The 23,179-nt window shown below is 35.0% G+C and overlaps 1 protein-coding gene across 2 annotated transcripts in view; it reads left to right on the top strand.

Moving 5' to 3' along the window:
- Diaph2 (diaphanous related formin 2) overlaps nt 1-23,179 on the top strand; it is a 752,478-nt gene that overhangs the window by 399,349 nt on the left and 329,950 nt on the right. The gene's annotated exons all lie outside the window — the stretch shown is intronic.

The following is a 23,179-nucleotide window of genomic DNA, read 5'->3' on the forward strand; positions in this document are numbered from 1 at the left end:
ATGGAGTTGTCAGTCAGATCCTTGCCTTATTTTTAATTTCTTTTCTGTTGTGTCCTGTGCTGTGGCCCAATTATAGAAGATAGATCATGATTCCATAGTATTATGTTTTCTTTCATCATTAAATTTTTTATAATATAATAGAAAGTTCTATTTATAAGTATGTTATAGCTTTTTTGCATCCCTTGGATTTTAATATATACCTTTGTAACTAGAGGTATTATTGAACTGACAAATAACATGTATCATTAACATATTACATTATTATTGAAGTATATAGAATACCACAAATCAAACCAGTTTTAAAATTAAGTGATACTTTGCTATTTTTATTTTAAATGGCATCTATCATAATATTTTTAATTTCATTTGTTTAATAAGAAGAATCAGTTTTAAAAGGAAATATATCTGTTTAATTTAAAATAAATTGTCTTGTCAATTTTATGGTGATAATTTTCAATTCCTATATTTAAGATACCTTTTGTGACCATATCTAAATATATATGTTGAGTTTAATAAAACAGAATGATTGAGTTTAATTCTACATATTTGTTTATTAATGTAGTACACACAGAGAGAAAGAAAGATATACTGCTTAGTCTGTTTTATTTCACTCCAATAGAATACCATGTACTTGTATCATTAGCAATGAAAATAGATTTATGTCTCACAGTTGATAGGTTTGGAAGTTCATGATCAAAGACTTTATATATAACATTTTCCCAATAAGTCAGTATTTTCTGGTGGTTTCAAAGAAATATTAGAATGTATAGTCCTGTTGACAGAAAAATAAAGTCACCTAATATCCTATTTCTATTATAGACCATGTGACTGTGTTTTATATAATGTTTATGTTTTAAGTTGTTGCTAAAACATTTAAACCAAATACATTTAGCCATTGTTACAAATGATAAAGGCAGACACCAGAACAAAACCTTTTAAGTTATTGTAAATTTCTAATTCTAATTGTATTATTTACTAGTTTCAGAGCATTGAGGTTGTGATTTTTATGTCCTCATCTAGAAAATGACAATGAATGTCAATAACAGTAAGATTAAATACGGAAACTAATATATACAAAGCATACAGTAAGAGCCTTGCCACTACTATGTACACTCCCATTATACAACTGTCATTAGAACTGATAGTAATAATAGTATTAACAATTTATCCACCAGAGATTGCAATGTTTTGATCATTAGATTAGAGGAGAATAATCATAAATATGGCTTCTAGTTCTTCAAGGTTCAGCTAAGCATACATTCTATTCAGCTTTGTTTCTTTCATATATCTGGGATTTTTGATAAATCCTTTTTATATCTTTCTTTAACAGTTTCATGACTTTCTTTTGCCCTGTCTATTTCAACAGCCAAATTTATCCATTGTGTTTTGATTACTTGCTTTGTGTATTGATCTAGCCAGTATGTTCATGAGCCTGATGCCAAATCCCCTGTTCCTGTCTCACTGTTTGGGCTGCAGCAATCCCCACTGTCCACTTGTTTTTGAATAGCTCTTTTTCTTTCCCTGTGAAATTCAAAGAGTTCTCTGCTTAAAATCTTCTTAAGCACACTCTGCCTGCTTGCGGCCCCTTTCATTTCCTCCTGGTTCTCACTTCAGTGTACCCAGACATATATTCTCTTGAGCCATTTTTATTCCTTTATAATAATCCTGTCTGTGTGTACAATTTCCTACTGCATCCCCTGCCTGAAAATCTCACCTGCCTTGTCCTCTACGACAACTGACTATCATTTGTCAAAACACTGTTCAAAATCCATTTCCTTTCTTTCTACTGTCTTGTTACCAAAGCCTCAGGAGAAAATACTTTTAAGTTTAGTCTCTACAGGAAGAAAAGAAATGGTGAAAGGTCATGCCACTTACATGTTATTTATAGTTAGATGTTTTCCTTAATATTTGAGTCTAATTTGTCTTTGCTTCCTTAACATAAATTTCAGGGTCATTTGAGTCAAATTCTATCACCATCAGTACTGTGTTTAATATACTGTATGTTTAGTATTCACACTCTCACAGTGGAAATAAAAAATAAATCAACACTATATAATTAATTTTTGAAAATGGATCATCTGCTTGTGAAATGGTCCCCTTCTATTCAAAAATAGAAGAGCCTTTTAAAAATTGGAGGTATAGGAATAATGAAAATGTGTATTAATGAATGTACTACATTTCACATATAATAAGCAACTGTATGACCATCAATATCTATCTTTTGTGATTATTTCATTCAGGTACTAACTTTATGAGAAAAGGATGTTTTCTCTTCAGTATGGCAAACAATGGGTATATTCTCATTAAGTACTAAAAGCATAGGCCTCAAAATTATTGATGATGGAGAGAAATGCCATCACCTTAAGTTGCAAGGAAAACAAAAACATTATGTAGAATGTAGGGAAACCTTTATTTGTATAATTATCTTTATTCTTCACAAAGCTAAGCTTTAAGATTATGCATTTCTTTGAGAAGCAAGCCTTTGGTATCAATTTAGCATATTTTCCTAGAGCTCTGTAACTCAAAGATATTGAAGAAAACACATCATTTTTACATTAAAATAGATATATATTACAGAGTAGAATGCAAAAGCCACATGAATTTTTAAAATAAAACAGATGACTTCAAAGAAATTTCACACTTGCAGCAGATCCCTAGGGGTGTGTGTTCAATCTTCACTTCCATTAGGGGTACTTTTGTACGAGAAGTTTATGAAGCATTGCCTGGAGATTTTGAAAGTGGTTTTGTTTTTATTTGAATTTGTTTAGTTATTTAGTTAGCTATTATTGCTGGGACAGGAGAGGCAAGCAAGTAGAGTAAAAGAGTACAGTATTTTCTTCCAAACATAAATTATTGTAAATCTGTAGTTCAGAAGAAAATAGTATATGATGGAACTTTATTATCACTTAAATTAATAAAGTAGTACTGTAATTATTTTATTCTTGGGTAAATTCTTAATCTGCAGATCCTTTCATTAATGATTGACATACCAGTATGTATCAAGAAAGAAAATATTGTGGCTATACATATTTTGATACCTTCAAACACTAAAAAGTGCCTTCTATAAACCACAATTACCTTTTTCCTACTTTTTAGTTTTAATGATTATACGTGTGTGGTGCAGTGTCTTTTCTGTGAACTTAACACAAACCAGACATTTATTTGGTAAGAGAGAACTTCAGCTGAGAAAATGCCTCCATCAGATTGTCTATGGCAAGCTTGTAGTGGATTTTCTTGATTGATGAGTGATGTGAGATATCCCAGCTCACTGTGGGTGGTGCCACCTCTGGTCTGTTGGTCTTGGGTATAATAAGAAGCAGACTGAGCAAGCACTAAAGAAGCACTCCCACATCCAGGTTCCTGGCTTGAGTTTCTACTCTGATGTCCTTTAGTGATGAACTAGAAGTTGATTTGGATTATTGTATTCTATCATAGAAATAGAAATCCTAACTAAGACGTGAATATATGTGTGTGTGTATATGTGTGTGTGTGTGTGTGTATATATATATATATATATATATATATATGATATATAATATATGGAATATTAATAATTTACTAGACATATTTGGTGAATTCTTTATCCACTCTCTTCTCCATAGCTATCACTTTAATTTTTAGCTTTGAGGATTTTTATAGTTTGATTTAAAACCTTTACTGTTTTATAGGTTAGCTCCAGGGATTAAACCAAAAGGGTTAGTAAAGTTTAATTAAAACTATTCTATTCAATACAGGAAAATTATATTAATGTATTTGAAGGCACTATTAATCCTAAAGTTTTACATAAATCCAAAATGGCTTTCACTTCAGTTAAATTAGTGCCATCTTACAATATAAATGCTAGCTAAGTTTTCCATGAACAATGTTAATTTCTTACGAATTAAATTGTATTTTTCTCATCCACCTTTGCCTTTTGATATCTGTCTTGTTTCTATGTTGTATTGCTAGCTGACTATTTATTTACACTTACACTTATTTCTTCTCAGGATTAATAGGGTGAAACTTTACATTAAAAGGAATCTTGTTGGGAAACTCTAGGAATTAAAGATGTAAATTAGAGTAGAGAATAAAAGTTGAGGGGAAAGCAAAAACAAAACATTTTAAGAAACATTACGTAATAACGAAAGTCAAATATTAGAATATAAAAGTTGGAGGAAAGAGGGAAAAAAATCAAGGACATTAGAACCAGTAGAAACTTTAGAGGTCTCCTAGTTCCTGCAAAAAGCAACCCAGAGTGGCACTGAATCCAGATTCATCATTTTATAGTGGAAGAAACTGGGCCCACAAATGATAAAAAAAAAATTAACCATGATCACACCACTGTATGGAAGACTATTCAAATTTCAGCCATATTTTCACACTTTCTCACACAGACATATTGGAAAATATACAGAAGTAAATGCTGAGCAATTAAAAATCCTACCATAGCTATAAATGCCCCCTCCTCTGTTTAGTTGTCTAAAGGTTATCTTACTCCAATAGCACAGATTTGCCTTTTCTGTATTGGTGTCAGTAGCAGCATTGGAGCCTTATTGATAATAGAGCAAATTCCACATTTGGATTTTTATTTGTTTCTATCTGCGCTGCATAGACTGACTTCTTAGATTCACAGATTAATTTCTTATTGGGGTCAGTCTCAGTGCACACACAGCAACCCAGATACATCTAAGTGGTCAGTAAACAATTTTGAAATTAAACAATTGATTCCATTTTAATACAGTGGATATTTATCAAAATAAGGCAGTGTGGGTAGCTGGCTACAGTTCACTATAAAGAGAGGAAGCTAGGCACATCAATATAAAAGATACTGGCCGAAGAATATCTCCTACTCTGTGCTTCACTTCACTTCTTCCAATGAGAAAGTTAAAAGTGAAAACAATTGAGTTAATAATTGTGGTGATATTGTGTTCCCCAAAATATTGTGCACTCTAATAAACTTATCTGGGTCAGAGAACAGAACAGCCACTAGATATAGAGGCCAGAAAATGGTGGCACACACGCCTTTAATCCTAGCATTCCAGAGGCAGAGATCCTCTGGATCTCTGTGAGTTTAAAGCCACACTGTAAACAGTCAGGCATGGTGAGTCATGCCTTTAATCCCATGAAGTGAGCCTTGTGATGGCAGAAAGCAGAAAGGTAAATAAGGCATGAAAACCAGGAACTGACTGCGTAAGCTTTTAGGCTTTTGAGTAGCAGTGCAGCTGCGATCCATTTCGATGAGAACTCAGAAGCTTCCAGTCTGAGGAAACAAGGTCAGCTGGGGAATTGGCAAGGTGAGGAAGCTCTGGCTTGTTCTGCTTCTCTGATCTTCCAGTGTTCACCCCAATACTTGGCTCAGGTTTGATTTTATTAATAAGACCTCTTAAGATTCATGCTACAAATAATAGAGAGAACCTGAGCTTGAAGAGATCACCAAACAAGAGATGTTTATGAGGAGCATTAAAGATTATCTCATAGGGCCAATAGTAACAGCTGCAGCTGCTGTCTTTATTCTAGTACTTGAGAAATTACTTCCATATTCTCTATTGTTAATTACCCTGAAAAAAAAAAGCTACATGAATTTTAGGATAAAATTCTAGTGTTTTTAGAGCACTTGTCTATGGACACTCACAGAATTGAAGATGTAAGTAAAGGTTAAAATGTACAGTTTCTGAACAGATTTAGATGTTCTTTTAGACACATGAGATCATATTATACCAATGTGGAAAGCATGCAGTGTGTGTGTGTGTGTGTGTGTGTGTGTGTGTGTGTGTGTGTGTGTGTGTGTCTGTGTGTCTGTGTGGAAGTGAAAGTGGAAGTAATAGTACAACTTTCAGGAGATGGTTTTCTCTATCCTATGGGTGGAGTAGAGGGTCAGAACTCAGGTCAGCAGGCTTGGCTGCAAGATGAATCCATCACCCACTGAGCCATCTCGCTGCTAGCATAATTAGAATTTTTTGACCTTAGTTAAATATTAGTTATCTGAATAAAACTTAGTACATATATGCTGTGGATGATTGATTGATAAATAAAACATTGATTGGCCAGTTGTCAGGCAGGAAGTATTGGCGGGACTAGCAGAGAGGAGAATTGAGAGAACAGGAAGGCGGAGAGGAGGAGACGCCAGCCTGCCTTCCAGGGAGATCATGTAAAGGCAGCAGGTAAAGCCACAGAACACGTGGCGACATATAGATTAACAGAAAAGGGCTGAGTATAAGAGTAAGAGCTAGACAATGGTAGGCCTGAGCTAATGGCCGAGCAGTTTAAATAATAAAAGCATCTGTATGTTTATTTTATAAGTGGGCTATGGGACTGCCAGGGCTTGGTGGGACCCCGAGAGAAAAACTCTAGCTACACATATAATACTGTATCATTTTAATAAACATGTTAAAATGTTGCTTAGCTTCTTTTGGATTTTTGTGTGTATAATGTTTTAAATAAATTGAATGGTTTTTTTTTGTTAGAGATTCTATTCTATTTTATTCTATTCTATTTTGTGAATACCATAAACTTTTTTACATGTAGGAGAATACCATTAAGTTTTAGGGAAACAAATATTTAATTAAAGCATCCTTGTTTTCAACATATTTACTTGTTTTTACAAAGTTACCTCTGGATGTTTAAAAACCAAGTTTCTTTCTTTAAGATAAAAGAAATGCCAGGTATTTGCTTGAAATTCCAGTGCTAAAACTGAATTGCAAGTTCAAACCTATCCTTTGCTGCATAGCGAGATACTACTCTTAGAAAACAAAATAACAACCTAAATCACAAAAAGTAGAATAAGAGAAAGAATATGAGGTCTAAAACAAACATGTGCTGATTTTTTTAATGTGTGGTAAAAGCATGAGAGTTACCCTCATTAAGTTCCTAATATGGTATTGTTGACAATACATTATTTGGATTTGAATGATTTGTGCAATATACTTCATTTTTTGTTTGTTTATTCATTTATTTAATTTTGCAATAGTTGGAATCAAGCCCAGTCCCTTACAGATGCAGGTGATTAGTGACCCTAGGGCCTCTAACAAATGTTTCTTATATACTTATGTAGCTTGTTTGTATTATAGCTTCTATTTGTTAGAATACCTTAGTCTTTGTATCTTGGGAGTTTATTGGCTGGTGAATTATACCATTTTCACTATGACTAGATCAGAACCTAGACTTCCATGCCTTTTTTTTCAAACTGAAATGTCACCTCCGTTTCCCAGCAGCTTTGTGCTCTGTATGTGTTTTTACTCCCATCCTTCTATCGAAAGGCTTCTGTTCTGACTTTCAATAGTTTACTTCACTTGTGGATGAGAAAATTTCTTCTAATATCTTAATTTCGTATATTTTGTATGGAGTTTCCATTTTTTGTAGCTATATCCCCAAATAATACATTCTCAATAATGATTGATATCATTAGGCTTCTTTATTACGGCATTATTTGATATAGTATTGGCATCAGCTGAATATAACTAATATCTTTATCTAAACCCACTGTAAGACTTTATGATTACTTGTATTTTTTAAAACGTGTCTGCAGATGTTGCTGGCTCTGCAGCTGGTGTCCAGCTGTCTCTGATCTGGGTTCAGGGGGTGAGCAGAGGCAGAACGAAAACACAGGCTCTGGGAGGTTTGCAAGCAATCTTGTTTATTAAACAAAGGGCTGAGGAATTTATGTGTGTGTTGTTTGGCGGGCTGTGCTTCTATGGCTATTGTGTCATTTCTTGAGTTGGCCCTGGGTCTTATGTTGGCAATTGTCACCTTGGAGGTCCAGTTTCAGGCTCCTCTGCTTCAGAGTGCTACTGCACGTGTCACAGCTGTTTGTTTGCTTAAGGCATGGCTCAGTGGTTTAGGCCTTATCCACCTCATGCAGATGTTAAAGGAGTTAATAGAATGGTTTGTTTTCAAAATATCCTTATAAGGGCATCAAGATAATGAAGGGGAAACCTACAGTGACAACCAAACCAAACTAGTGAGAACTCATGAAATTTAGATCAAAGCTGTGGAGCCCACATGGGACTGGACTAGGCCCTCTGCATAAGCGAGTCAGTTGTGTGGCGTAATCTGCTTAAGGGACCCCCTGGGAATAGGATCAAGATCCATCCCTGGTGCATGAGCTGGCTTTTTGGAGCCCACTACCTATGGCGGGACACCTCACACAGCCGTGAGGCAGGGGTAGGGGCTTGGACCTGCCTCTACTAAATGTACCAGGCTCTGCTGACTCCCCATGGGAAGCCTTACCTTCTTGTAGGAGGGAATGGGGGACAGGTTGGGAGGGGAGGCTGGCGGGGAATGAGTAGGGAAGAGGGGGATTTGAGATTGCTATATAAAATGAATAAAAAAATTCTTGATAAAGAAATTTAAAAAGAGAAAAATATGACTGTAAAAAATATCCTTATAAAGTAGTTAAGATAAAGTAATCATCACATTGGGTATGCTTAGGGTGAGTTTGTGACTGGAAAGGAATGTGCTAGGGCTTATAGGGATACTGGTCATGTTGTGTTTCTTGATCTAGATTCTGTGTCTGTATGTAGTTTATGCACTTTCTGATGTTAGTTAAACTTCTGTAAAATACATACAAATAATAATTCATGGCTTTGAAATGTGTCATAGCTTATGAAAGGTAAGGTAGATACTACATTTTAATTCAAAGGATCATTTGATTTTTATGCATGCTTCATTAAAACAATCATGTGTTGTATAAATATAAATAGGCAAGTGTTGTCAAATTTCATCTGACATTATTGTAAATAATTGATGCTGCTTTTCAGCAAGTTATATGTCACTTTAGGATTTTATCAAAGCATCTTTTAATCTAAGAATGATGTTTATGCTTTCTTTACTTAGTAAAAGAGCAAGATCCATCAACTACATTATATACAAGTAAAGATCAAGGAGGTCTTTATTCAAGTTGTTATCAGTATGATGCTGTCTGATGAATCACAACATACCTTAGCACACAGTGAATTAAAATTCCTACCAGGAACTTCTTGGTGCTGTCATTTTTATTTTTTAAATCATTTTGTCTTTACTTAATGTCTGTAAATAGAATGGAACTATTGGTCACTTTAATCTCATTTTGAATCCCAAGTAGTTTCTTATAAGTCAGATATTCATGCATCAGTTGTCCTCACTTACTTGTCCCCTAAAGAAGCAAAAAACATAGGGACATGTTTGATGTAACAGGTTGAAAGATTGCTGTTAAGTAGTATTGTCAACGTAGAAGGAGAAGATAGGGGCAGAAGGTAGAATCAGAGAAATCAAGCAATACCAACTATTCCTGCCACAGGAGTCATATCATAAAAGGGAGACAGACTGTGGCCCTAATTGGATATTATGTATATCACTATGGAAAATAGCTGAAATCTGGCCATCGTGTTGGTTACCATTGCTATAGTTTTCATCACTACCTTAGTCATTTGGTGCTCTACTGTGTTATCTATAATGATAAGATTATAACGGGGACATAGAGGGATAGGAATTCCAAGAAAGTTCCAGAACCATGTCAGAGCTACCCAAACAGTTGATTATATTCTCTACTTTTTACACATTTCAAACTAACTTTAACTTTAATCATAAGAACTTCTACTGTTGTGATTTCCTTCTGGATTTTTGGCTTGCACAAGCTCATGAGACAATCTGAGTAAATAACAAATATAAACTCTTGATTTTCAAATTTTATATGACTCAAATTTTTTAGTAGCCTTTTGTGTAAATCAGAAAGAAAGGAGCTAGCAATTCGATCTGCAGACTCATTGAAAGTAGTTATAGGAAACATCAGAACTATTCTGGAAGTTAATAGCTCTGTGGCAAATAATGCTGGTATAGCTATATGTAAAAGAAAGCTGCTGAAAATGGTGTGTCCAGGGATAGGATTAATAACATATGTAAATTCTAGTTTTACTTTTGTCATCCAGCTACTTGTTTAATCATAGCTTGTCCATTTAACATCTCAATGCATATTTTTCTCATTTGTACATATTTTTAAAATTGTAAAATAGAGATGGTAGTATTTATTCTGTGTAGTGATTATGATATTCACTATAGAAATGCTTTAAGAAAAAGGTGTTATTTGTGGTTGATATATTGTGCACTCTAATAAACTTATTTGGGGGTCAGAGGACAGAACAGCCACTATACTAAACATAGATTTAGGCTGTGGTAGCACACGCCTTTAATCCTAGCATTCAGGAGGCAGAGCTCCATCTTGATCTCTTAGAGTTCAAAGCCACACTGGAAACAGCCAGGCATGGTGACACACACCTTTAATCCCAGGAAGTGATGGCAGGAAGCAGAAAGGTATATAAGGCACGAGCATCAGGAAGTAGAGCCTTTTTAAACTTTTAGCTTTTAGCAGCAGTTCAGCTGAGATCCATTTAGGTGAGGATTTCAGTCTGAGGAAACAAGATCAGCTGAGGAATTGGCAAGGTGAGGTTGGATGTGGCATGTTCTGTTTCTCTGTCATTCAACGTTCACCCCAATACCTAGCTCCAGGTTTGTTTTTATTAATAAGACCTTTTAAGATTCCTGCAACATGTTATACATATATAACAACTTATTTACTTAAGCTTGTATGTGGATACTAATTTCAGTTGACTTTTGAACAGGTTTTTGTTACATTTGTTCAGATTCATTTTAAAATTGAAGGTCATCTCTGGTGATATTGTGTTTCCCAATATATTGTGCACCCTAACAAACTTATCTGGGGTCAGAGAACAGAACAGCTACTAGATATAGAGGCCAGAAAATGGTGGCACACACGCCTTCAATCCTAACATTTCGAAGGCAGAGATCCATCTGGATCTCTGTGAGTTCAAAGCAACACTGGAAACTGCCAGCCAGGAACACGCCTTTAATCCCAGGAAGTGATGGCAGGAAGCAGAAAGGTATAAAAGGCGTGAGGACTAAGAACTAGAGGCTTTTCACCTTTTAGGCTTTTAGCAGCAGTTCAGCTGAGATCCATTCGAATGAAGACTCAGAGGCTTCCAGTTTGAGGAAACAGTATTAGCTGAGGAATTGGCTTGGTGAGGTGTCTGTGGCTTGTTCTGTTTCTCTGATCATTCAGCATTCACCCCAATACCTTGCTCTGGGTTTGTTTTTATTGATAAGACCTTCTAACAATTCGTGTTACAGTCATCTAATGGAGTTACATCTCAGTGGTTGACATATGTTTAGCAATTGGAAAACCTTGTATTCAATATCCAACACCAAATAATAAATAAATATGCAGCTGCCCAGAGACCAGAGGGCATCATCAAATCCCCCTGGACTGGACTTATAGGCAGTTGTGAGCCATGTAATACTGCTGTGAACTTAACTGTGAACTGAACCAAGACCCCAGCCCCAAGGTTATGTTATTTTGATGATATCTCTAATCTTTAATAGAAGAAAATCATTGGTCTGCAATCAAAAGTTCTGATATTGAAGAAAAGAAAACGTATAAAGTACATACCTGGATAGTCTACATAGTTTATAAGAAAAAATTAAGGTATACATAAAAGATATAGATTAAAAGATCATAAAATAAGTAATAAGATGATCAAAAGCATATTCTTTAGTGTATATTTTAGAGGGGTGCCTTATGATTGCATTCTCAGCAGGAAATCCAAAGGTAATATTTATCTTAACTACTGTTGCTTCACTTAATTATGCATTTTCTGATGCCTATAATTGATAGTAATAGTCACTAGTGTTTATCTCAGAACTTAGTAAGTGCCATGTGCAGTATTAAACATGGTTATATAGAAAAGATTGTGTGATTTTCTAAAAAAAAAAAAAAAAAAAAACTTAAGTGTAAAGATTGTACAGTTATTCAGAGATAAATTTATAAAACTGTATTTCATGATTTTATACTATAACCATATGGAAGTTATATTATCAAAATTAGAAAAGCTACAAATGATTTATAAATTTAAGATAAACCAATAATCATTTTTATTCTACATTTGAATTAGAATATTGTTAGAATTATATATGTGCATTTAATGAAGTCACACAAATTACAAACATTGCTTTACTTTCAAATTGCCATCTTTTAAATGCATAAAAGTTCCATCAAGGGCTAGAGAGCAGGCTCAGTGCTAAAGAATGCTTGCTGGAACTTCAGTTCCCATCACCCACACGACATCCATAACTTGTGATCCAAGGGATTCGATACTATCCTCTAGACATGGAGGACACTATACACACCTGGTGCACATGCATCTATGCATGTAGGCAAACACTTACACACATAAAATATGAAACTAAACCAATGATTTCTTTATTTAGATCCATAAAATTTAGGGATTCATTCAATTGATTTTTTTTCTTCTCCATATACTGAGAATACTCATCCACTTTCTAATGCTTAGTAAATAGCAAACAGCTCTGTTGTCCACCTTCTTGAAGGGTGTGATCATTAATGAAACATGTTTATTTAATGGTGTTAGTGTTGAGATCTGGTGTCTTTAAATTGTATTTGTATGTATCTTCTTTTAAATATATTAGGTTTCTTTTGATAACTTTTGTGGAACTAGAGTTATGCTTTAAATTAATTTTTGCATCCGTTTTGTGTCTCACCTTTATAAACCATATTAGCTAAACACTCTTCCAAGGAAATACTGATACCTAGGCAGGATGGTAAGTGTCACTTGTCAACTTGACAGAATCTAGACTCCCTGGGATTTTGACCTTTGCAAATGCCTGTAGGGGATTGCCTTGATTACTTTGAGGTATGAATACCTCATACACTCTAGGTCAGTGGTTCTCAACCTTCCTAATGCTGTGACCCTTTAATACAGTTCCTCATGTTATGGTGACCCCAAACCGTAAAAGTATCTTTGTTGCTACCTCATAACTGTAATTTCACTACTGTTATGAATTGCAGTGTAAATGTTTGATATGTGGTTATCTGATATGAAATCCATGTGCAAGGGTCCTTTTACTTCCCCTTCCCCAAAGGGGTCATGACCCACAAGTTGAGAACCAGTTCTCTAGATGATGCAGTTCCCTGTCTAGGATCCTAGAATGTGTAAAGCAGGAAAAGGAACTGAGCAGCACCATGAATTCATCTCTCTGCTTTTTTATTATGGATGTGATGTGAACAGCTGCTCAGAGCTGCTTGCTTGACTTCCCTGCTATGATGCTCTGGACTATGAGCTGTGAGTCAGGAAAAAAAGAAAAACCTTTTCCTTAATTACTTAATATAGGGTATTGCATCTCACAGCAACAGGAAAAGAAACTAGGATGCCAGGGCTACATATTCATATAACCTTTTAGGGTGCTATTAGATGAAATTGAAGAAGAACAAAGTAGAATAACACATGTGCATAGAAAATGAGATAATGAAGCTCAATACTTGTGTGTAGACAGAAGTTCTCCTGTATGCCACCTGGTGCCGCAGCTGCTTGGTCCCAAGTAGACACATAGAGGCTTACATTAATTACAAACTGTATGGCCTATGGCTCAGGCTTCTTGCTAGCTAGCTCTTTTATCTTAAATTAACCCATTTATATTAATCTATATGTTGCCACATGGCCATGGCCTTACTTGTATCTTCGCATCTTGTTGCTCCTTAAGTAGCAGGCTGGCATCTCCTGGACTCCACCCTTCTCTCTGTCTCTCTGCTGTGGGATGTTCTGTATGGCAAATGTGTTGCTGATTAGTCAATAAATAAAACACTGATTGGCCATTGTCTAGGCAGGAAGTGTAGGCGGGACAAGGAGGAGAATAAAGCTGGGAAGTGGAAGGCTGAGTCAGAGAGACACTGCCAGCCGCCACGATGACAAACAGCATGTGAAGATGCCGGTAAGCCACGAGCCATGTGGCAATGTATAGATTAATGGAAATGGATTAATTTAAGCTGTAAGAAAAGTTAGCAAGAAGCCTGCCACGGCCATACAGTTTGTAACCAATATAAGTCTCTGTGTTTACTTGGTCGGGTTTGATCGGCTGTGGGACTGGTGAGAGAGATTTGCCCTGACTGTGGGCCAGGCAGGAAAACTCTAGCTACATCTCTCAGCTTGGATTTCCTGCCTGCCTCTAAGCTGCCTTGCCAGAGGCCAGAGCAGCTTATTTATTAACCAATGGGAACAACATGTATTTACAGCATACAGAAAGATCCCTGAGCACTTGTGTGCTATCGTTTGAGATTCAGCATCATCAATTAAATTAGAAAGTATAAGAGTTTATTTTGCTTGACTAAGTCTGATAACTTAAGTGTTTTGTGAGGTCAAACAATTATCATTTTTGTATTTTGTGTTGCATCTTTTTCCCCAAAACTAATTATTTTTCTAAGATTTACTTTGGATTGAACTAGTTAGCATGTAGAAGTATATACTAAGCTATACTATGATTTTAAATGATAATGAAGTGCAAATATTTTTGAAAGTGCAATTTAATTTTCTGCAGTTACTAATCAAGGTAGAACATCCTATCTGTGAACATTATCTTGATTGAAGGAAAATCAGTGATACACATGAAAAGAAACATATCTATAGTCAATTGTTCTTGCTTCCCAGAGAACTATTATCAGTTAATGATCTTCATTTTCCTGCCTGACTCTGACCTTCTAGTGTTTTTTGTTTGTTTGTTTGTTTTTGGTTTTGTTGTTTGGATTTTTGTTGTTGTTGTTTGTTTGTTTGTTTTGTTTTTATAAAACAGGGTTTCTCTGTGTTCAGCCCTGGCTGCCCTGGAACTTGCTCTGTAGACCAGGGTGGTCTTAAACTTGGAGATCCACTTGCCTCTGCCTCCAAGTTCTGAGAATAAAGGCGTATTGCACCACTGCCCAGCCTTGTAGTGTTTTTTAAAACATAAAGTGCAAGTGACAAACACAGCAATTTGGAAGATGATTTTTAAGACTATATTTGTTTAAATGTCATATTGTTAAATTGTAAGCAAATATCTGACCTAAGAGGAAACAAAAAGCTCACTCTGTCATAACTAATTACCAAAGTATAGCAGTAACAGTTAATAGAGTTCAGTGACTTCTGTTTTGTTCTGTTTGTGAAACTGAACGTGAAGAGGATAACTACAGGCAAGAACAGCCATTCTGTCACAGGCCAGCAAAGTTTTATCAAAAGGTTCAGTGTCTGTGGCTGTAGATGGCTGAGTACTATAATCCCTTAGCTATAAAGTTAAGAACAGGATTAGGGCATGACTCAGTGGTAGAAGGCTTACCTAAAGTGGCTGCAGCCTGAAGTGTGATCCTTAGCATCATTAAATAAACAAGCAAATAAAACAGCAACTATCTTTATTGTTCTTGCTAGAGCTTCCTGGGTAAAATACTTGTTTTCCAAAGTTTTTATTTTATTTAATTTTATTTTCTTGAAAGAAAATAACACCTACTCCTTTTATATTCAAGAAGAAAAAAATAGCTAATTAAATTGTTGTGAAGCAGTCTTATCCTTGTTTAGTTTTATACTGACATTTCAAATACAGTGTCACTTTAACAGCCCTTGAAAATCAGAATCTTCAAGGCACATTATTACTTCTGCACATTCACTGACCATGTCTATTCCCAGGAGTATGGAAGTGAAAAGCAAGGCCAGGCAAGAATAACATTTATTTCATGAAAGTTTCACTGGCACTTATTAGATGAAGATAAAGTGGGAAATGTTTCATATGACATATTCATGTATACAGGTTTTTGTTTTTGTTTTGTCAGAAAAAAAAAAACAGAATTTTGAAAGACTACCAGGTAGTGCTTGGAAAGGAATACAGAAGTTGTGGATTTCAAATGGGTTGAAAAATGGTTTAAATGTACTGAGCTGTTCACAGCCTCTGGCTTTTACTTTTTGTGTGAGTTATATCTAAGCAAGGATTTTATTATCGTCAATGTTGTTCATGCTGCTATAGTTAAAATTGTCAGTGCCATTACAAATCCACTATTTTAGTTGGGGTTCATAACTCAGCTCTAGAATTCACCCTGGGCTAAAGATTGGCATACCCATTTAGAAACTGTGGTTCTAATGGTGGCTATGAATGTGATCAAATATGTAGTAAACATTCAAATTAGCATATGCTACTATTATGGTGTATATTATAAGTGGGTAATGGATTATGGTTCCTTCATTAGAGAAACTGCCTAGCACATGTCAACTAAGTCACTGTAACTGATTAACAAAATTAACAAAAACTTTTTTTCAATCTAATTAGTCCTTCTAGCAAGTATAGAACTTACCTTGGAAGCCATGAGCAAAAATACTTCCTGGTAGCCCCTGAGTAATAGCTTCAAAAGGACACTCAGAAATTAATCAACATTATGGCCAAATACATAACTAATTTGGCCCAAAGTTTAGTGAAAGCCATGGGAATGGAATAGTTAAACTCACAGTTGCAAGTGTCTACTAGGTTTTTGTTTGTTTTGTTTTGTTTTGACACAGTCTCATTATGTGTTTTAACTGTCCTGGAATGTTCTACATTTCCCAGTCTAGCTTTGAACTCATTTTTCTGCTGCGTCAGCCTCCCAAGTACTAATTCTTTGGATGTATACCACCACACACAACTGTTACTAGATTTTCCAAAATGGATATTCAACATCTCATCAACCTACCATTTTTATTATAAAATCAACCAATTTTCCTACTTAGGAGAAGTAAAATGTTTTCGATTAGCAAATCTAAGAACATATTTTGATCTTAAATTGGGATTACATATTGAATCACTATTTGATTTCACCACCCTCCCCATGCAGGCAAAGAGTGAAGACTTGTCTATATTTTTTAAATGCATACTTTCCCTAACTGATCAATATACTTGCTTATGAGTCCATTGAAGTTTAACTTATCACATGCTGTGAAGGAATTTGAAGGACTAAATATAGCTTACTTACTTTGCTTCACTTACTTTAGAAGAAAAATTTGATGAAACTTTGTAGCAGCCAGAGTTTGCTCAGGATCTTAGTCTTTCATATGTAGTTAACCATTTACAGACAGCTTAAGAAAGCAGCTCCCCAAACATTAACAATTAGGACTAAGATGATGGACTGCAAGGTATAGCTCCTGTCTTTATCATCTAATGGGCATAGGGAAAAACCGAATATATCCATATTTGTGTACTCAGACATTGGGGGAAGTGATATGAGGGGTAGGGCAGGTTAGTTGGGGAAGGGGAGGGTGGTCAATTGAAGACAAATTTCTATACGGTCTTAATAAATAAAAAACACGGTGCCAAATATAGGGGTGAAAGCCTTAGAGAGATCAGGGAAATAGAGAAAGCCACCAGCCAACCTTACCTTACCAACTCTGCAGCTTCCAAAAATGTCTTGACTTCTTGTGTACCCACGCCTATATGCCTTGCTGTTCTGCCATCTGATTTTCTCTCTCCATTCAGCTACATCCTCTTTCTACCCAGCTCTGTCACTTCCTGTCTGTCTGTACAGACCTTCAGATCTCTGTGCTTAACTAGTTTTGGAATTTAAGGCGTGTGCCACCACACCTGGCTCTGTTTCCTGTGTGGCCTTTAACACACAGAGATCCTGCCTGCCAAGTGATAGGATTAAGGGCGTGTTCCTGACTTCTTTGTTTACTTAAAATGGCTTACTTTTTCCTCTGATCTCCAGGAAAGCTTCATTTATTAAAGCACAAATAAAATATCACCACAGTCAATGAATGTTGTCTGAGATTATGATATGGAGGATTTTCAGGTAATGCAAATCAAGAGGAAAATGGTATCTAGGCAGAAACTATTTAGTGTGCCCTAAGAGCTGAAAAGTAGCAAACTAGAGTATTAGAGAGAAAGAAGACAAGGAGCAGCATGGCATCAGATGAAAAGATACATAAATTCCAGGAATAGGAGAGGAGGCTCTGGATAAATGTGCATATATCCATCCTTCTAGACATAGCAAAGGAAGCATTCTCTTTCAAGAGATTTCTTTTTTCCTGTAAGTTACATGATTTGTTTGTTTGTTTGCTTATTTGTTTGTTTGGTTTTGGTCATGTCATAATGACTTTAAATAGATTCAATGTATGATTTTTCTTTGTATCTTTTTTTTCTTTTATATAGATCCAGTTCCTCTTACCTCTGTCTGTCGTGTTACCTTATCTAATTACAGATGGTTGTTGCACTTGGGGAAATTTAGTTTCTGTGATATACTAACACTTGACAATTGGTTTACTGAATACAAGGTCCACTTATGTTTTTCAAATTAAGAAAACATTAATTTAGCCTGTGGATAATCTGATTATATATATATATATATATATATATATATATATATATATATATATATTAAGCATTTTCTCTTTTCTTGACCTGAATTCATTTTAACTCTGGCTGTTCCTCTGCTTTATTATCTTATGTAGTGTGATGAGTCAATCAAGAATTTTTTTATTATTATTTCTTGAGACTTCTTTTGTGATTTGCATCAAAGGGACCAGTACAGATGACATTTACCTTTTGTTGATGTTGCTTAGGAACAGAAATTGACAATCAGAAGTATTCTTTCATTTTAGATTCATAAAAGGGAAAATAACTTGGATACCATCATTGCTTGAAGAAACCTCTCTATCTAGCACCTTCCTTTTCAAGCATTGTAGTCATTAAATCATTAAAAAGTAACACATAGCCCTTTTTCCCACATTCAGAATGCACTGCTTGAAAAATCACAGTAAAAAATAAAACATTTTAACAATATTATTTTAGACAATAAAGAGCCAAAAGGAATTAACTCAAGTATCATATGGGTCTCTTTTCCATTATGCACATAATTAATCATGGTGCTATCTAACAGTCAAAATCTGAAGCCATTGTTCTGAAACAAAGTTCTTGGGTTTTAAAATGTCTCTTAAGGCTATTAAGGTCTGTGTTCTACAGATGGACTGAATGATATTCTGTTCATTATTCATATAATATACCTCTATATGCCCGTCTGTATTATTTTCACCTAGATTCCCTCTAATATGTTTCAAGCTGAAATCTAATCAGGTAGATTTCATTCTCTTGAAGTAGGTTTCCGTGGGTACAAGTGGAAGTGTAGTATCTTCCAATGAGCTTTCATTTTGTCCCTAGAGAGAACCACAGTGCTTGAACATGGCTACAGCTATGTGAGCATTTAATTTTCTCTGTTAAACTATTATAATGCATAGCATATTTGGACATGTGTCTTTCTTAGGAAAATTGCTACTACATGTGGATATATATTTGTATATCTTTAAAAGTGAGAAAGGGAGATAAACAGAGTAGTGAACTAAAATAGCAGTGTCAATCAATAAAATGACACTGCGTTTAAGTATTTAGCAGAATAGTCAGCTGATAAAGCGTGTTTTTGTGTATGTTATCTACTTTGTACTTCATGTAAACTCTATGAGGTAAAGTATGGGTTTTCACTCCCTCTTAGAGATGAAGAATCTTGAACTTGATAAGGTGGTGTAGCTTATGGAAAGTTTGCACCAGATAGTCAGCGGTCTGTCTTTTAACTTTCCAACATACTGAAAATTGAAGTTGAAAAGCAGGCACAATGATGCAATGAAAATGCTACATTTTGAAATTATACCTTAGGATACAAAAAGAAAAATGAGAAAAGTTATACTCGTATCATCATTGGAGTTTGTTACCTTGTGTTTGATGTAGGAAGGTGTTATTGTTGGGGGTTTTTGCTCTTTTCTGGGGGCCTGGCACCCAGCTCCCAAGTAAATCACACACGGAGGCTTATTCTTACTTATGAATGACCAACTTTAGCTTGGCTTAGTTCCTAGCCAGCTTTCCTTATCTTAAATCATCCCGTCTACCTTTTGCCTCTGGGCTTTTCCTGTTCTCTTACTTCTGTAAATCTTACTCTTATTCTGTGGCTTGCTGTGTAGCTGAGTGGCTGGCCCCTGATGTCCTCCTCCTTCTCTGGCTACTTTTTCTATCTCAGATTTCTCATATATATATATATATATATATATATATATATATATATATATATATATATTCTCTGCCTGCCAGCCCCACCTATTCTTTCTCCTATCCTTGCTATTGGCCAGTTCTTTATTAGACCATCAAGTGTTTTACACAGGGACAGTAACAAAGCTTCACAGAGTTAAACAAATGCAACATAAACAAAAATAACATTCCTTAAAATAATATTATACTACACGAAGGCTCTACAGTTTGTTAATCATCCTTTAGGACTCAGTGATATGAAGAGCTAGGGTAATTAATATATTTTAGATTTCCTAGATATTAATGGGAAAGATGTGCTTAAAACTCATTGTTTTATGCCTCTAAACTTGTTTTCCCATGAAACATTGAAATTTTTAATAATAAATAGTATGAGATTCTTCAGAAATCCAAATCTTAGAGTGATATATATGGTTTGTTGTTGTTGTTGTTTTCTTTTTTTCTTTTCTTTTCTTTTTTTTTTTTTTTTTTTTGAGACCGGGTTTTTCTGTATAGCCTTGGCTGTCCTGGAACTCACTTTGTAGACTGGGCTGTCCTCCCATCACAGAGGACATCCCACCTGCCTCTACCTCCCTAGTGCTTGGATAAAGGTATGTGCCATCAACACCTGGCTTGGAGTTATATTTTTTAAGAGTTTGGGTCTATAAAGAACTGTTAATAAAACTATAATATTTTGTATACCATTGTGATATTTAATTGTTTTTGACTTGTCATGCATTCTAAGTTCTAAATCAGAGTGGCCACTTTAAAATATTTATGCAAGTGAAGTACTTGAAGCAGTTCCACCTGGCATTTGTTGGTACCATCTTAGGGCTAGTTTTCCCTTAGAGAATCCAAACTTAGTAAAGACTATGACAGAAACACCTGATAAATCTACTTGCTGCTATGCATTTCTGTAAAGGATGGAGGGAAGGAAAGAGCATAGGCAGCTGAGGAGCACAGATATTGAGAACAGAAAAAGGAGGGGTTAATCTTGAGTTTTGTGAAGATATCTAGCCAGAAGGTTATAGTAACCATTATCATAATATTTGGGCCACTGGATAAAAGAGTACTGTTAAAGTCCATAGTCATCCTACTGTCTAAGACATATATATACTATTATGAACCTATTTTCAATGATTAACAAATGCTGTAACAAATATTTTATAGGGCTTTATGACCTCAGACGTAACTACTGAAGGAAATACCAATTGCATTTTCATGATCACTGAATTCCAGGTGCTGTTCTTCCTGTACATAATAAACTTGACATTTCACATCAGCATTAAAATAGTATCACAATAGGTGGTGCCATAGCTCTGTACTGCCTGACATTATACAAAATGTAAAATATAATGTGCCATTTAACCAGTTAAATAAAAGGAAGAAAATATTTTTAAAAATCCTCTGAACTCTTATTGTACAACATTCACGAACAACTTATCTTATTTTTTTCCTCAAAGAACTGCACTGTTCTGTTCTCTGTTGGTAAAAATCCCTTCTTGATTCTGATGGCAGCAAGAATAGCTGTGTGCTATATCTTAATGGCAAATTGTGTTCTTTGTCACACTGATATCTGCCTTTATGGAGATTAATTACTAAATTTGTATTAAAGTGGTACTTCTGTTGAATTTGCTGCCTTTTAAAAACTCCCTTCCTTTGGTCATTTCTACTGATGATTTTCAGTAAAGCAGCTGACAACTGCCTATGATTAGTTTGGCCAGATGCTACTTTTTCTGGTAAATTCGTTTTAAGCATTTGACAAGCCTGCAAAGATTAGTGTCAGCCAAACTAAAAATCTTTTTACAGAGGAAAGATGTGTGAAATCAGTTACTTTGTAGGTATACCAAAGACTAGGTAAATTTAAATGACAACATATCTTCTCTGGAGTTTATTTGTGAATTGTTGTCTACTTTACAGAACAGTTGGTTAAGTTATCTTTCAGGCCTACTCACATGTCATCAAATGGAGTGCTTAGAAGCTTCTCTGTGTTACTCTGTCTACTACCTACCTAAAGTCTAAAAATTAGGAACCACAATATAAACTCAGCAACTGTGGATTAGAGAGTAGCATGAAAATGAGAACTCCTTTGTTTCCACACTTCTATCATTCAGTATTAAGAATATACCTCTTTTCTAGCTCTGAAGATATTGTTCTTAAGAATCTTAACATCAGATGATCTAGTCCTTGAGAGCTCTGAGCCATGATTGAGTAAATATTTCTTCATTGTAAACTACCCTTTATGTTAAAGCATTTGTCTTCAAGCCTCTTTTTTTTTTTCCTTTTACACATATACTATACAATGAAATGCCTCTGGCTAGTGATTCTTGTGCAAAATGTAATTGCTTAAATAAAATCGATTTTGGATTTTAGCTTTCATTGATTCCTTGCCCAGTGTCACTGTCTCTAATGTCTTTGGAAGAGTTCCTGTCCTCCTTCCTTGAGGGAGAACCCCTGCATTACAGTCTTAGATTGTATATGATTAATGCTGGAATTACCATGTCATTTTTACCTTGTTTCCTCTCATTTTTACCAACAAGAGTATTTCAACTCTACCAATGCAATATTTTTTCAAATATCTCAAACAATAAAATAGTGTAGGAAGGATCAGAACATAGTTTTGCAGATAGGCCAGTGTTTTGTCCACTTTGCTCTAGTCCTTCCCATGTTTCTAGAGTGTGTAGGTTTGAATTTCTTTAGATTTTGATTATTTCAAATTGCTTATCAAATATCCTCACCCATCACGTTCCTGAATTTGTGCTCACAGCACATTGTCCCTGTTAGTCTTCGGTTATGTCTTTCTATCTCATCTTTCTTCTCTGCTTCACTTTTAAAAACATAGAATATAAGGTTTTTTCTTGAATTTTTGTCTATAAATGTATGCATCTTGTGCTATGAAAAACTTATGTGAAAACAACACAACAAAAAAGTCAATCTTCTGATTGATTTTTCTTCATCTATTGAATAAAGGACTAGGTTGGAAATAAGAAAAAAAAAACCTTGATTCTGTGTCAAACACTGACCAGTGCTATAAACAGTTTCTAGTTTGCTGACAATAATGTAGTATTTCTCCATTTTGCAGAGTTATCAGCTTAATATAGTTAAAAACTCTAGATGACATTTCTTACATATTAGTGAACAAAATATTTGGGGTGATCATTCCATTTTAAGGTGTGGAAAATATTATTTTGGCATAAATGTTTATTATTAATATTTAAAGGCTACTGTGCACACAGCATTTCAGAACAGTTATTTAAAATGGCCCTGAACTTGAAATAGGATTGTATTTCAATTTACCCTTATTTCACCACTGCTACTTTCTGAATGTTCCCAAAAATTAATGTGTAGAAACTTTATTACCAGTGTGATGCTG

The sequence above is a fragment of the Peromyscus eremicus genome, chromosome X (assembly GCF_949786415.1).
Source record: "Peromyscus eremicus chromosome X, PerEre_H2_v1, whole genome shotgun sequence".
NCBI lineage: Eukaryota > Metazoa > Chordata > Mammalia > Rodentia > Cricetidae > Peromyscus > Peromyscus eremicus.